This window comes from Pleurodeles waltl, chromosome 6 (assembly GCF_031143425.1).
Source record: "Pleurodeles waltl isolate 20211129_DDA chromosome 6, aPleWal1.hap1.20221129, whole genome shotgun sequence".
Lineage (NCBI taxonomy): Eukaryota > Metazoa > Chordata > Amphibia > Caudata > Salamandridae > Pleurodeles > Pleurodeles waltl.
Genome location: NC_090445.1, coordinates 1,082,591,452 through 1,082,606,189, shown reverse-complemented (window position 1 = coordinate 1,082,606,189; position 14,738 = coordinate 1,082,591,452). Strand labels below are relative to the sequence as shown.

The window sequence follows — 14,738 nt, the reverse complement described above, 5'->3', positions numbered from 1 at the left end:
CGGCAGGGCTCCTTCTCCTTCTCCTTCTCCTTCTGGCTCCCTTTGACTCTGGCTTCTGGCTTTCCGGCTCCTCCAGCGCCCAGGTTACGCCTGGTCCTGCCGGAATGCCAACCCACAGCCGGGGCGCACAGAGATCCTCTGACCCCCCAAAGGCCGCCGTGCTCCGTGCGTGAGCCGACCGGCAAGAATTCTCCTCAGGCCCCCAAAAGCAGCAATAGCGGTTGTGGCAGTAGCGGCAGTAGTGGCCGCGTTCGGCAGCGTTCGTGCTCCGCGCTGCACTCGGCGCGACGTGAACCACCCGGCGCCTACGTGTATCCAATCTTGAGCTCGGCAATCACGCGAGTCAGCGAAACTTCAGAAGCAAGAGCTGTGGGCTGGCGTTGCTGGATCATTATGCCTAATGCTGTGTGCAGGACCTGTAAAGTGAAATGCCGAATTTACATTGGTTGCAAAATGATTAAAGTGTTTTTCCCAAAAAATATTATTGGTCAGGAATTTCAGAGGGTGATCCCTAAAAAATGAATGAAGAAAAACACAAAAATGCAGAGTAAAAAGTATCTGAGAGCTATGTAAATCGTTTCAGAATAATCATTAGCGCAAACAGCGCGATAACTGCCCTATTTCTAAAAAGAATCTTGCCAGTTTTTCACGAATTATTACTCTTGGTTGTTCCAGACTACCAAAACTTAAATAAATGTCCGGTATTATTTATTTCTAATAAACGTTGCAATCCTGTGAACAGACATTAAGTGCGTTGAACCAAACCTGTCGGACGGTGAGCACATGGTCAGTGCTGTCCGCTTCCGGTGCGTCATTGCGCCTGACTGACCGACGCTCTGTTACGTCACGCAGACGTCACTAAGCGTTATGAACACCTTTCCTTAAACCTCAGCCGCCAGTACCCGCGGCGCGCCCAGAGGGCCCTTTCCCCCTTTAACTTCTTCCCCACAGCTCCCTCGTGCAGTCCCTTTCCTTCTACCCCTTAGGTGACCCAGCGACAATACTCCGGCGCAGCCTTGTTTTTCCGATCCAACATGTCGTCCTGCCCTTCTCGTTGCGGCCCTCCCCCATGCTGTCCTCCTCCCTGCCCTCCCCCGTGCTGCCCACCTCGCTGCCCTCCCCCTTGCTGTCCACCGCGCTGCCCCCCGCCTTGTTGCCCGCCTCGCTGCCCCCCGCCCTGTTGCCCTCCTCGCTGCCCAACGCCTTGTTGTACTAGCAGCTGCTCCACGGCCCGTTTCTGCTAGTAAGAGCCTTACACATGCTGGAGAAGCGCTCCTAGTACATAATCTGGGAAGTCGAAAACGCTACTGCTTCATGTAATGGTCGCCCTTGTGATCCTTTCGCACTGGCGTCTCCTTTACCGCAAAGATCGTCCTTCGGAATTGGTAGTTCCCGATCTCAAGATTCGCCTCCGTGGTCCACCTGTGGACGCATCACTTTCCAGAGTGTAAGTCAGGTATTTTGAATTGGGGTTGTATGTTGCCTAAGCAAAACCTCTGTGTTGCATCTCTGTACGGCGCTGTCTCCCAGTGCCCACCTGCTGCTTTTATAGTTATAGAACACAAACAGTGAACCTTAGCCTGAACCACACCTGATAACCAGATTGCGCTCGAAGACAGTAAGGCCATATGTTAAAGAGGGTGCTTCTGTTAAAGTGAATAAAACGGATGATGCGGGTTTCTAAATGTGGTTACTTTATGGAAATGTATGTAGGCACGTTAAGTTTTAGGAGGACATAAATTTTTGAAAAAACTGACGGGTGAGGTGGTGTGTGCGACTTGATTATACTCTGCAGACTATGGGAGCACGGCAACCTAGAAGGTGTCATGTAGAAAGTATTCATCTTTATTAATGCTAAGAAGGTTCAGATGAGGAGGCCGTTTATAAACAGTAGTCAGCATAACAGGTTCGTTGCCCCACTCATCAGAGAGTTAATCGTTAGTCCACGTGGTCCCAAATATATTTATGCCACATCATTTTATTAGTAACTATAGAGCGCATGTTTGCCAGGGCTTCATGGCGACCTAGAGGGCCATTTTCTGTATTTAGAACTCGCTGTTATGGCGTTCCTAATTTTTATCATCCATTGGACAGTCAGTGTTCTCAATTATATATACAGTTGTAGATGCGTAACATTGAATTGGACCGAGGGGTTCTGAATGACGTCAAATCGAGAGTGAAGTTCAAGTTGCATGTGATGTCACTCAGAGCCACGAGGTGAAAAACATCCCGTAATTCACTATTTAGTCCTCTGTAATTTTGTTATATATGGCCCCCAAATCTTCTGCCCCTGACTTGAACTACTGCTCATGGGCAGAGGATAATGGGATAGCTATACATATCATGCCCTCCCCTCTGCAAATGTGAAAAATAAATATCTTATCTGCTATCCTTAACCAAAACCCACTATCTTCCCTGTCTTCATTCCTCTTTCTGCAGCTGTTCTTTTTGCTTTCAGTCAAAGCAGACAAGAAGCACTGCACTGACAGTCTCTCATAGACATCTTACTCACCCTGGAAGGTCCTTTATGACATCACAACAGTTGATAACTAGTTTTGTGATCAACAGTTGTGTTGTCATAACAAGTTTTGCCTTTCAGAAATTGAAATAAATGATAGAGGCTATCTATGAGAGCCATATATAACAAATCTATTGTACACCATACTTGGCGTCCATATAAGAGTTAATCTGTCCCTGAACCTCGGATTCTAACGTAAATAAATGCTCTCGGTTTGTGTCTCCTTTGTATTCTTGACAAATTCGAATCATACGTATGGATAAATACAAAAATAGTAAACATTGGAGAAATATGTTTTTAACTATAAGCATGTAAAGAAATACCTATTTGTGCATGTTCACCACCATATTTTAGGATTGATGCTGCTGGTTTTTCTACTCCTGAGAGTGCACTGAGGCCCTCCAACCAGATCTCAGTGCCTCAACAAGATGATAAGACAGAGGAGGATTTGGTAGTGGGGACGGACCTCCTGCACAAATGTATGGACCTGAGTGGCTCACAGGTGTTTGCTTCAACTGATGATATTGATTCCATGGATACTGATGTTTGATGATCTACTCTGTAGAGGTGTTCAATTTGGGTGTGATAATCCTGTATTGATGTGTCATGAGCTGTACTGACTGCTTCTCTGTGTCACATTGTTAGATATGGCTTTTTGTATTTTTTACTTGTCAATCTTAAATTGTTAATTCCAATAAACAATGTCTGTAAAAAAAAAAAAAAAAGACCTCTGTGCCAGTGTTCCAACCCCTAGCAAAGTGCATGTCAAATTGGCAACCCCCAATTGGCAGAGACTGTCTTACTTATAAGACCCTAATATATGGTACCTATGGTACACAGAGCAACTCATACACATTTTAAAAACAAATTTGCAAGTTTTACAGTTACCAGTGCTTGTTTGTGGTAAACAGAGATTTACGTTTTCTTTGAAAATCTGTGTCCCTGGAATCCTATGGTAGGTTTGCTCATTTTGGACTCCAATCTTCATAAAAATATAATCTATTTTTACAAATTGGTGTTGGATTTCTTTCATGTCGACTGGCTAGCTTATTTTGTTGTTTGGTACTGGTAAATGCTTTACACTATTTCCTTTGTTTAAGCCTTGCTGCTTAAAACCATAGCTACCCACGGTTGAGCTTAAGGTTTACAAATGAGCCTGACTGAACCCAACACAGTTTTTTTGTGTGTAAATTACACAGTAAGACAGCAGAGCCATACCATATAATACACCTAGATCCTCACACTGATGGCAGCAGTGGGATTCAAACTCAAGCCTGCGAAGAGACTGGAAGGCTGGATAATGGGTAACAATGTGGATATCTATCAGGGGCTATACAATTTGGTGGTTAAGGAACACATGCTTACCAATTGTATCTCAAGATGTTATACCAGCATCTGGTAGATTCTCTGCTGTCGTGTCCTAGAGAGCTGGGGAAGGTAGATGATAAATGGGTATGCACCAGGGTGCCCAAGGAGTCCGAGGTGATGAACATAAGAAAGGAGGACAGGTCCCCTTCAGCGGAAAGATGGGACTAAGCATTACAAGTCAGAGAATCCCAACGAGTCCCCAGAAGATTCCCAGAGGGGTGGGGGGTACCTTGGAAAGAATTGAGACCCTGCCAAGGCTGGGATGTGCTATAATTGTAGACAGTCAGGGCATAAGAGTCAAGGGACTTTGGAGCCTGGAAAAAGGGCCCAAGGCCCTATTTCCAAGAGGTAAGAAGACTAGCAATGCCGATTCCAAACGTCCACAGAGTAAGAATGAGCCTAAACCTCAAGGGGAGGGCCTGGTGTCACAACAGGAGGCTACTTCCATGGAAGATGTGCCTGACCTGGCAGAGTCCCAAGAGCAGGTGGACCCTTCTGAGAAGGCATGAGCCAGGGGCAAAAGACATATCCCACAGTTGAAGGCCTGAGACAGTTGGCTGTCAGACACAAGGAAGCTGATGTATCTGGAACCCATAGGTTTACTGGGAGGAGTGCATCCTGTTCAATGAGGCAAGGGACCCCAAACTAGGGGCAACCAGGAGAGAGGTTGTCCCCCAACAATACAGAGAATTCATCCTTAACGTGGCTCATGACATCCCATTAGCTGGACATCTGGGGCAGGCCAAGACTTGAGAAAGGCTGGTCAGTCACTTCTACTGGCCCCATATGTCAGAAAAGGTGCTGTTTTGTCACCCCTGTGTCGCCTATCAAGCCAGTGGGGAGGCAGGCCAAAGGCTTCCCACATACTACTGCCTGTGGTAGGGACTCCCTTTGAGAGAGTAAAGATCAACACTGTTGGCCCCCTTGTCCCCCTACTGCCTCTGGCAATAGGTTTATCTTGGTTGTAGTGGGCCATGCCACCAGATACCCTGAAGCTGTTTTGCTCAAAACAGTTCCTGCTCCTGCAGTAGCTAGAGCCCTACTTGGCATCTTCACCAGAGCTGGGTTCCCTAAGGAGGTCATCTCAGATGGGGTTACAGATTTCATGTCTACCTATCTGAAAGCAATGTGGGTTGAGTGTAGAGTGACTTAAGTTCACTACCATCCCCAAGGAAATCGTATTGTAGAACGGTTTGACTATGAAAGGCATGATTATGGGTTTGCCTGATAAACTCAGAAGGCGATGGGATAGTCTGCTACCATGCCTGCTGTTTGCATATAGGGAGGTCCCTTTGAAAAGCAGTAAGTTTCAGAAGAACTCTTTGAGCACCCTGTAAGATGATGTTTATGTTTGGTGACTGCAGAGTACCTGAGCACCTTTGGCCTGTCTTCAGGTTATTGACTGATAACCCTCACAACAGGAGCAAAGGAGAGGTCTGCCTTACCAACTTCTGAAGGCAACTTTCAGTTCAGAGTGATGCCCTTTGGGTTGAAAACTGCACATGCCACCTTCCACAGGTTGGTGAACACAGTACTGTCAGTTTTGGAATATGTTAGTGCAGCATATCTGAATGATATATTGCTGTATACAGTTCCACCTAGAAGGATCACCTGGTCCACCACAGGGAAGAGCTTCAAGCTCTTCAACAGGCAGGGCTGAATATCAAGGCAAGCAATGCCAGATAGGGCAAAGGTCTGTAGTATATTGAGCTACTGCATGGGTAGAGGCCACTTATAACCTTTCCAGCCCCAAATCCAGACTTTTCTTGCCTGGGAAGGCCCTAAGACACAAACCCAAGTCAGGCCCTTTCTTGGCCTGACTAGGTTTTACTGATGATTTGTGATAGGGTATTGTACCATAGTGGCACCCTCGACAGAGTTAACCTCCAAAAAACAGCCAGGGAAAATCATATGGACTGACCAATGTCAAAAGGCTTGTGACACCCTTTTAGGAAGCTTTGTGCTTAGCATCTGTCCTGAAGGCACCTGACTTTAGGAAGGAGTTTGTTGTTTAAACTGATGCTTCAGAGCAATGGATTGGGGTAATACTATCACAACTTATTGACCAGGTCAAGATCAACCAGTTGCCTTGTTCAGAAGGCAACTCCTCCCCAAAGGGCAGAGTTGGAGTGCCATGGAAAGGGAAGCCTTTGCTGTGGTTTGGTCCCTGAAGAAGCAGAGACCCTACCTGTTTGAAACTCACTTCTGAGTTCAAACTGACCACAGGCCTCTTAGATTGCTAATGCAGATGAGAGGAAAGCACCCCAGACTGTTCAGAATATCCATCTTCCTACAGGACATGGACTTCAAAGTAGAACACAGACTTGAGACTGAACATGCCCATGTAGATTGCCTACTCAGGTTCTTTCACTTAGATGATGAGAACCACTAGGACAAGTGTTAGTTACTCACAACCTTTTATCTGGAGTAGAGCCATGTGAGGAAATGCTTTTTTGCATGTTAACCCCCACATTTCATGAACCAATGCTGTTAGTTTATCAACTCTTAGAGTGCACTGAGTCCTGTTAACCAAATCCCAGTGCCAGTATTCTACTGCCTTACCACATGTGTGTCGACTTGGCTACCCCCACTAGGCAAGGGTTGACTTCTTTATAAGTTCCTAGTATATGGTACCCATGGCAAGTAAGGCTGAGTGTGCATCCAGGGCTGCAGCACTGATTATGCCACCCTGTGTGTGACAAAGTACAAACTGGCCCCCAGCCTTCCACTGCAAACTGGAAGTGTAGTGGTAATACTGATAGTTTCGACTTTTCCATCCAAACCAATGGCAAAGCCCCCACTTCCCTTAACAATCTATGTAAGTCTTCCCTAAGGAGGGCCTTTCGAACCCTAAGGCAGGAAGCTGTGTATTAATAAGTAGGACATGTATTTTGTTTGTCTTAGCAGCAACACTTCTAAATTCAAATTTTTCTGTGGGAGAGTTAGTCGCCCCATTGACTAACTCAGGGTTATCGGCGGACCCCAATTTTATGAATGAGTTGAATTTAATGTTGCTGTTAAACAAATGCAACTTTTACAAAGTTGCCACTCTGTGACCCAGTTTGTCCAGTGGCCTCACCCTTTTCTGGCCAGCAGACAGGTTTCTGTCTTCTAGAGAGTAGTGTGAATGACTCCCAGGCTCAGGAACTTTAGCAGCCTGCTACATGGCTAGATGTCACCTCTCCTTCGTAGGAAGCCACTCCGGGTGTCAGCCCACAAAGTGAGCTTCAAAGGTAAAGCCACGTTTGGTGGGAAATAGCAATCACACTCCTGAGAGGCTGCCCTTTGTTTAGGTAGACAGATTGGCAGCGGGGACTGATAGGGGAGACAAGTACTCCAACCAGATTTCCCCTAGGTGTGTCCAAAAAGGGTTCAGACATCCTGAGAGTGGGCAGAATAGTTGGAAAGTCGTCAGCAAGAGGGAAGGGACCCAGTAGCCCGTTGGCTAGTGACTGTATCTTCCCCTCAGGGCACTTTCTGGGCATAAATATGCTACCCCTGCCGCCATGAGCCTCAGATCACTCTGTAACTGGAAGAAGGGCTGCCCCACTGACCCCTAGATTTGGCAAAGAGAGGAAGCACCGTTTGCCAGACTGGACCTTACTAGTGAAGACAGGACTGTGCCTTTGGCTCCTGGCTTGGAGAAAAGTTGCTCCAGAGGCCCAGACTAAAGAAGAGACTCCAAGGGTAAGTGAGCTGACCCGCTGGAACCAGCACCGGGGTCAACAAAGCTAAAGTAGCCCAACTTGGCAAGTAGGAAGCAACTCTGACTGCTGCTGGTTGCCCCAATAGATCGATCCCCAATGACCAAAAGTTGAACTCAAGACAGCCAGACCCAAGAGTGTCATCCAAGTCCAGATAAGTTGCCCAAAAGGGAATCCGGTCTCCACCAAATGATATTGCTGGGACTGCTGAGGGTGGAGACCAGTAGCCCAACAGCATCTGGCCTTTTACTGGCCCAAAGAGGACTTTGAGGGACCCTGACCACTGTGCCTAAAGTCCCTCCACCTGACCTGTGGACTGAAGAATAACCACAAAGGCACCCCCGTTGATCACACAGCACTTGGAGCATCTGTGAACATCTTCATCTCCTGCATCCAAAGCATCAGGGCCACTCCATTGAAATCTATGGCAGTCATGCTGTAAAGTTTTGAACTGGACTGGAAAATGCAATGGTGGCGAGATAACTGTCTACTTACTCCTTTAAGCCCCCAAACCTTCTCCTTGTTGGATTTGGTCACCCAAGTCAGGCCACTGTAGTTGAACTACACTCTTCTAAACTGTTCAAAAGTTTAAAAATTTTACTATTGCACTACAGTGCTTGTTTGCGGTTAAATTGAAATGTAAGTTTTCTTTAAAAATCTGTATGTCCAGCACCCTCCAGTAGGTTTTGCTAATTTTGGACTCTAAAAATGTGTAATAATATAATCTATTCTTATAAATTGGTGTATGGAATTCGTCTGTGATGTGTGGCTTTCGTATTTCATTGTTTGATACCATTAAATGCTTAACACTTGATTATTTGTTTAAGCCTTGCTGCTCAAAGCCATAACTAGCCAGGGTTGCGCTTAAGTTTTACAAAAAAAAGCCTGGCTGGGCCCAAGACAGTTTTTACAAGTGTATTACACAGTAAGACTGCACATCCATACCATCTAATTCTCACAAAGCACATCCGAAAACAAAGAATCTTGCTTTACAACTGCATGGCTAAAAGTAATTTTAAAAAGTGCTATGACGTAGTCAGCATTAGCCAAATCATAGCTTTTTTTCCTTTTTATTTTTAGCCCTGTGCTCTGCCAAGGCAACACAGAGGTAGAAAGGGAGGGAGTCAATGCCAGGTGAGAGGGGATGGGAGAAGCACCCGGACAATGGAGAGAGTGTCTGGGATCATGCAAATGAACAATTGAGGGTGAGCAGGGGGCAAGAAGACAGACAACGTGCAGTATGACTGAAAGTAATTTAAAAACACTATCCTGGCCCGTAAAAGCTGCATCATAGAGCTTTTTTTTTAAAAAAAGATATTTTTTTAGTTGATTGCTTCTTTGAGGCAACATAGGGGGAGGGAGAGAAGGGTAGGCAAGAGTAGATTGGAGAGTATGTAGGCAAAAGAGGGAGGGTGGTGCGGGAAACGAGGGGGGTAAAAAGCAGATGGAAAATCAAGGGTGGAGAGGGGTTTAAGCAGACAGACAATGGAGGGTCTGCGGTACATGCTGAGGGCAACTGCATGGACAACAGAGAGTGGGTGGGAGTGGCAACAACCACAGTTAGAATGGAGAGTCAGTGGGTGGGGCAGGGACAATCACACAGAAAGTAAACGGTAAAAGTACACAAGGAAGACAGCTTGAAATCAAACTCTTGCAGAGTGCTTAATTAACAAAACACGGAGTTCCTGAAAAATGAGCAATGAAAGGACAAAAGTAATGAGTCCATGCTCCGTGGGAGTGAGAAAAACACAAAGAAGAAGGAAGATGACAAATATGAAGCAATCTAATGAAAGTGCAATAAGGCTTGACAATAGTAAGCAATGGGCTGCCCCCTACGCCTACCTGTAAAGTAACGAGGCCTTGCAAATGACAGCGCATGTACTGTCTTAGGCAAGACTTAAAAAGGAAACTTTCCCTTGTTTCTTAATAAAAGAAGTAAACCCAACTTAAAAGGTAGTTTCCACTTGTTGGACGTTGCCACCAAGAAGGTTCTGTTCCCAGAAGCAACTGTTTTCTTCTTGGGAAATTTGTCAGTCTGAAATTTGAGTACACCAGGGTATATGGAGTTAAGCTTCACAGCCAGGAAGGTGAGTGAGGATTTATGTATAATCCTTTTTGACTAGCAGAGCATCAAATTTTACTCTTTGATCTGTAGGCAGTGAAGTGACCTCTGGATGGGAGTAATATGGTCCATGCACCTGGCTCCATGCAACAGTCAGACGGCAGCATTTAGCACTAACTGAAACCTACTTTAAAGTTTCTTTAGAAATAGGTGCAGACGTGTCTTATTCTGCTGAAATAAGAGTTCTTGCAAATACATAGCTTTTGAACTGATTTGGTTCTATTTTTCATTAGCATTGTTTCTAAATAGAAGTTTTGTTTTTGCAGACGGAACCATCTTGGCAAACCAACTAATCATGTATGCTGATTAAAACATTGTTTATCCGCTCTTGTTTTGAGCCAGAGTAGGATGAAAATTAATCCTGCATTATTATTTGGAATAGAAGTTTGGTATCATCAGCTTTATTGTAAGCAAACAGAAACATATCCGTAATAAAGGGTAGGGAAGAAATCAGTGAACACTAATGGACCCCAAATTTGACCTGGCTAGAATTAGGCTTAAACGATGGTAGAAAGACTATCTGAGAATGATAGGTGAAAAAAAGAATACCGCCATTGTATTGCAAGGTAATTAATGGCTGTATCTTTCCTTTTGGAAAGCAATAGTGAATGATCAATGATACATAATGCAGCAGAGAATTCCAAGAAGACCAATTCTCCACCCTTGCCCTGATTGCTAGCATCCGTAGATCATCCCTGACTGATGTAACTGCAAACTCTGTTCTGTTTTGGGACTGATACCTACTTCTAGATGATGTAGTATTTTGTTGGACTCGATTAAAATATGCAAGTGCGTATATACTACCTTTTAAAAAAAATTTCCTTAAACGTGGAAGCTTGAATATTAGACAAAAATGATTTTCTGTCGAGTAAGAGGCCTTTGTTTGGTCTGCAGCTCACCCAGTGTAGGATCAGAGCGTGTGGGGGGCATGGCCGGGACCCCGCTCAAGGAGCCTCTTGAAAGGGCTAGCAAGACATTTTCACAAAAACTGAGAGTTACCCGTGGTAAAAAGGTCCAGGTCACAGACTTCACACAGAGTGCTTTAGGGGCTTTGCAGAACAATTCAGGCTGTCCCCATCATATCTATGGCCCGCAGTGTGAGTAAAGGAACAGGTTTACTCCACCAAGAAGCGGGCAGTGAGTGAACACAACCATAATCACCTGTATTCAGACACAAATGTTACCTCAACTGTAAACAATTCCTTTCCATACGCTATAATGCTGTACTGAAAATTGGCAGCCAAAGGGTTTGTGCTGCAAAGAGTTGAGCCTATTTGTCCCAGCAAAATAAGCTTGGAAACTTGTTCAGTGTCATCAAACTTTCACGCTGTTAGTTAAGGGTCCACTCCAGGTGTCAATAGAGGTTTTCCACCTTCAATTACTTGTTCTCCCCTGGTGGCTTTGGAGCCCTGGGGGTATGCTTGGGCCATCACAGTCATTTTGGACTACTGTGAATTATTACAGCAGGGTTTGCCAAGGCAACCTGTGCCGACTTCCTATCCATCAAATCAGGCGGGAGCAATTGGCAACAGTAACCAGGCATTCAGGACCAGCGGTGCATCGAACAGCCGGATGAAGAGGAGAAGATGCTGAGTAGGATCAGGATGGAAGCAGCAAAGTGAAGAAAGGAATGGCTGCTCCAAAAGATCGCGATAGAGGAAGGCCCCAGAGAGCGTCAGGTGGCAGAGCATGGAGCACCCAGGAGGAAGCCAGGGTCGTAGGCGCTGAGCAGGAGACACTGCAAAAACCAAGAAAGCAACAGAGGGTTGACAGCAAAGAAGGGGCAAGGGTGAGGGGCAAGCCCACAGCCTGAAGCCATCACAGTGACGGCGGGACCCAGCAGCTGGAACCAAGAGAAGTCATCGGAGGGTGAGCATATCAGTGCAATTTTTTAAGAATGTTTAAAATCTTTTGCCCCATTGCTTTTAAGTAAAAGCAGTGCGGTGCAAAGTCAGGATCCCGAGGTGGCAAGGATAGAAGATGTGAGACCCACTGGCTGGTGCGGGTCAGAAGGGCAAAGGAATAGGCGTGAGCAGGAGAGGGCTGAATCACCCACAGCAGCATAGTGGCAGGTATCGATTAGTTAAGGACTCCTAACGAAAAACCTGACAGCAACAGGTCAGGCACCAGAGTTGTATGCAAGACCCTCATTGGAACCCCCAGAAATGACCACAAAATCTACGAGGTTGGCAAACTCTATCCCGTTAGCAGTAAAAGAGAGAATATGGAGTGAAGAGTTAATCAACATATTCACTCTCCTCAAGATACAGCTAGAAGGTCTGGACCTTACCATGTGCGAATAAATGGAAGACGACATGCCAGAAAGGAAGAAGGTCAGGAAAGAAAGGAACTTCGACAACTGGTTGGTTACATTCAGAGTTATGGTGTGTGTCATAGTAGAAAAATTCCCTCACTGCGCAGCGGACCTCTGCCTGTACGAGTCCAAGATACATGAGGCACACAGGCAATTCCCAGGCAACGTTTGTCTGGAATATGAAAAGATTTTCAGGTTAAAAATGCAGGCTCACCCCGCAATGAAGTGGAATGAAGAGGATGTGTCTAGTTACATCCCTGAAATGTTGGTAGCCAAAGAGGTCAGGACTTGGGCTGGAAAGGGCGAGCACCTTTATTCAGACCACCATCAGGGGGGAAACAGGAGAAGTTGAGGGAGACACAGAGGTTCAAACTGAAACAAAACAGGAAAGCGCCCCAGGCACGGAGGACCACCAGCATGGCTGGAAGTATGACATGGATGAATGCACGTGGGGAGCGAGATGCAAAGTTAGACATACCTATTCCTCTTGTGGAGGAGATCACCCAGCTTCAGGATGCAAGCGAAGCAAACATCGCTCGGACAAGAAAGAGAAAAGGAAGAAACACCAGTGGGAGTGGAGCACCAAATAGGGGTCCCAGGGAATGGGCAAGTTTTCCTGCTAGCCCAATCCCCCATCAATACTTAAATGCTCAGGAGGTTAGCCGATGGATACTATTATAAGGAAGATTCAAGTTTACTATTAAAAGGTTTTGAGGAAGGATTTGAGATACCATTTACAGGCAACAATGCGGGGGTGGGGGGAGGAAACAAATCTGCAGAGGATCACCCTGAGATGGTGCAGCAGAAGATAAAGAAAGAGAAAGACCTAGGTTGCATAGAGGGTCCACTCCCCTTACCTCCCCCTAAGGACTTAATCATCTCCCCCTTCGGGGTGGTTCCCAAAAAAGAGGTAAGCCAATACAGACTTGTACACCACCTCTCATTCCCAGAAGGGACTTCAGTAAACAACGGGATCTACCCTCAGGCATGCTCAGTTTGGTACTCCACAGTGGAGGATGGCATTGACATGGTGAAGGCAGGAGAGCGCTGAAGGAAATGGCGGACATTGAGTCCTCCTTCTCACTCCTCTCGGTCCACCCAGGGAGCTTCCACTTGCTGTGTTTCCAGCACGATGGCCATGTATACTTTGACAAAGCCATGCCAATGGGTATTTCCATATTTTGCTCATATTTTGAGCATTTCAGCACGTTCCTAGAGTGGGCACTACACAGACGGCACCCATGCGGTGACAAACCTCACTACCTGGATGATTTCCTTTTTGTAGGCCAGGCAGGGCCAGGGGAGTTTGCAAGCACATTGAGGGCATTTCAAGAGTTAGCAAGGGAACTAGGCGTTCCCTTAGCGGAGGAGAAGAGACTTGGGTCAGCCACAACTGTAGTTTCCTGGGCATTGAGTTGGACTCTCTGGCAGGGACATCCAGGTTGCCAGAAGACAGGGAGTTGAGACCTAACCATGTGGGATTCTTTCCTGACACATTTCAGTGGACTCCTTATCTGCAGAGAAGGATGGGTGATGGCCAAACAGATAGCCCTATTTACAGAAGTGGCAGGCAGCCATGGTTTTGGAGCTGTACTGGGTAAAGAGTGGTGCGCTGGGCTATGACCAGACAGGTGGCACAAGCTAGGTATCACAGGCAACATCACCTTTCTCAAGCTATTCTCCATAGTAGTAGCCCTAATAGTGTGGAAAAATAAACTGCGTGACATGAAGCTCTCACTGTAGTCCGACAATCAGTGGTTGGTGATGACCATTGACAGAGGAACAGCAATGTGCCTGGATATATTGAGGTTCATGAGGTGGTTGGTTAGATTGCAACTCGAGGGCAACCTTGACATTAGGACAAGACACGTCCAAGGCATAAAGAACTCACTGGCACATGCACTTTCTGACAGATTCAGAAGGTTAGAGTCTGAGGCCCAGCGGACAATGACACCCTTGCCAAGTGAGCTATAGTAAGTGGCGGAGTGGACCTGCCCGTACTAGTGGAGCACGCCCCCACACCCGGGACCACCAGGCACTACAACCCTGTGGAGAAGTGTGGCACAATGGTTAGAGCGGCAGACCCTGAAGCAGAGATCTGGCTCAAGACCAGGGTTCAAGTCCCGCTTCGGCAGGTCTTGGGCTCAATTCCCTTGGACCAGATAATTCTCGCCTCCGTGCCTAATCTAATTAATGGGTCCCACTCTGCAACTCTGGGCAATAGCTTGTTTAATCTCCACAACGGCCCCAACAGCGCTTGGATGCCTGGCTTCACCCTGGGGGTGCCCAGAAGTGGGCACCTCACAGGGAAAAGCCAGGAGGGGTTCCATAGTGGTATGAGTACAGCGCCTTGAGACCCTAACGGGTGAGTAGTGCGCTATACAAGTGCAAAATTTACATTTACATTTACATTTTACAACAAATACATCAACACAATGATGCAGGTGGGGTTGCAGTCACTAGGGGACTCAGAAGCCACAGCCCAGGCAGTGGAACGCTTCATCAAATGGGCATATCAACAGAAGAATACAAAGTCCTGGGTGCAGGACACCGGGTAGCAGTGTCCCATTTCGCAAAGATAGAGATGGGTAGAGACCCCACTCCTCCCACTACATCAGAGCTGCCAAGAAGGGTTGAAAACGTCTTGAAAGGAAAAGGCAGGATACAAGGTTCCTCATAGATTTTGAGAAGCTGATTGGGGTAATTAATGCC

The 14,738-nt window shown here is 46.4% G+C and overlaps 1 long non-coding RNA gene across 1 annotated transcript in view; it reads left to right on the top strand.

Annotated features, from left to right (window-relative positions):
• The first annotated feature begins 867 nt into the window (after positions 1-867).
• LOC138300574 (uncharacterized) overlaps positions 868-14,738 on the top strand; it is a 90,169-nt gene continuing 76,298 nt past the window's right edge. The window contains exon 1 of the long non-coding RNA XR_011204959.1: positions 868-1,447. This is a non-coding gene — a long non-coding RNA (uncharacterized lncRNA). The remainder of the gene's footprint in view (positions 1,448-14,738) is intronic.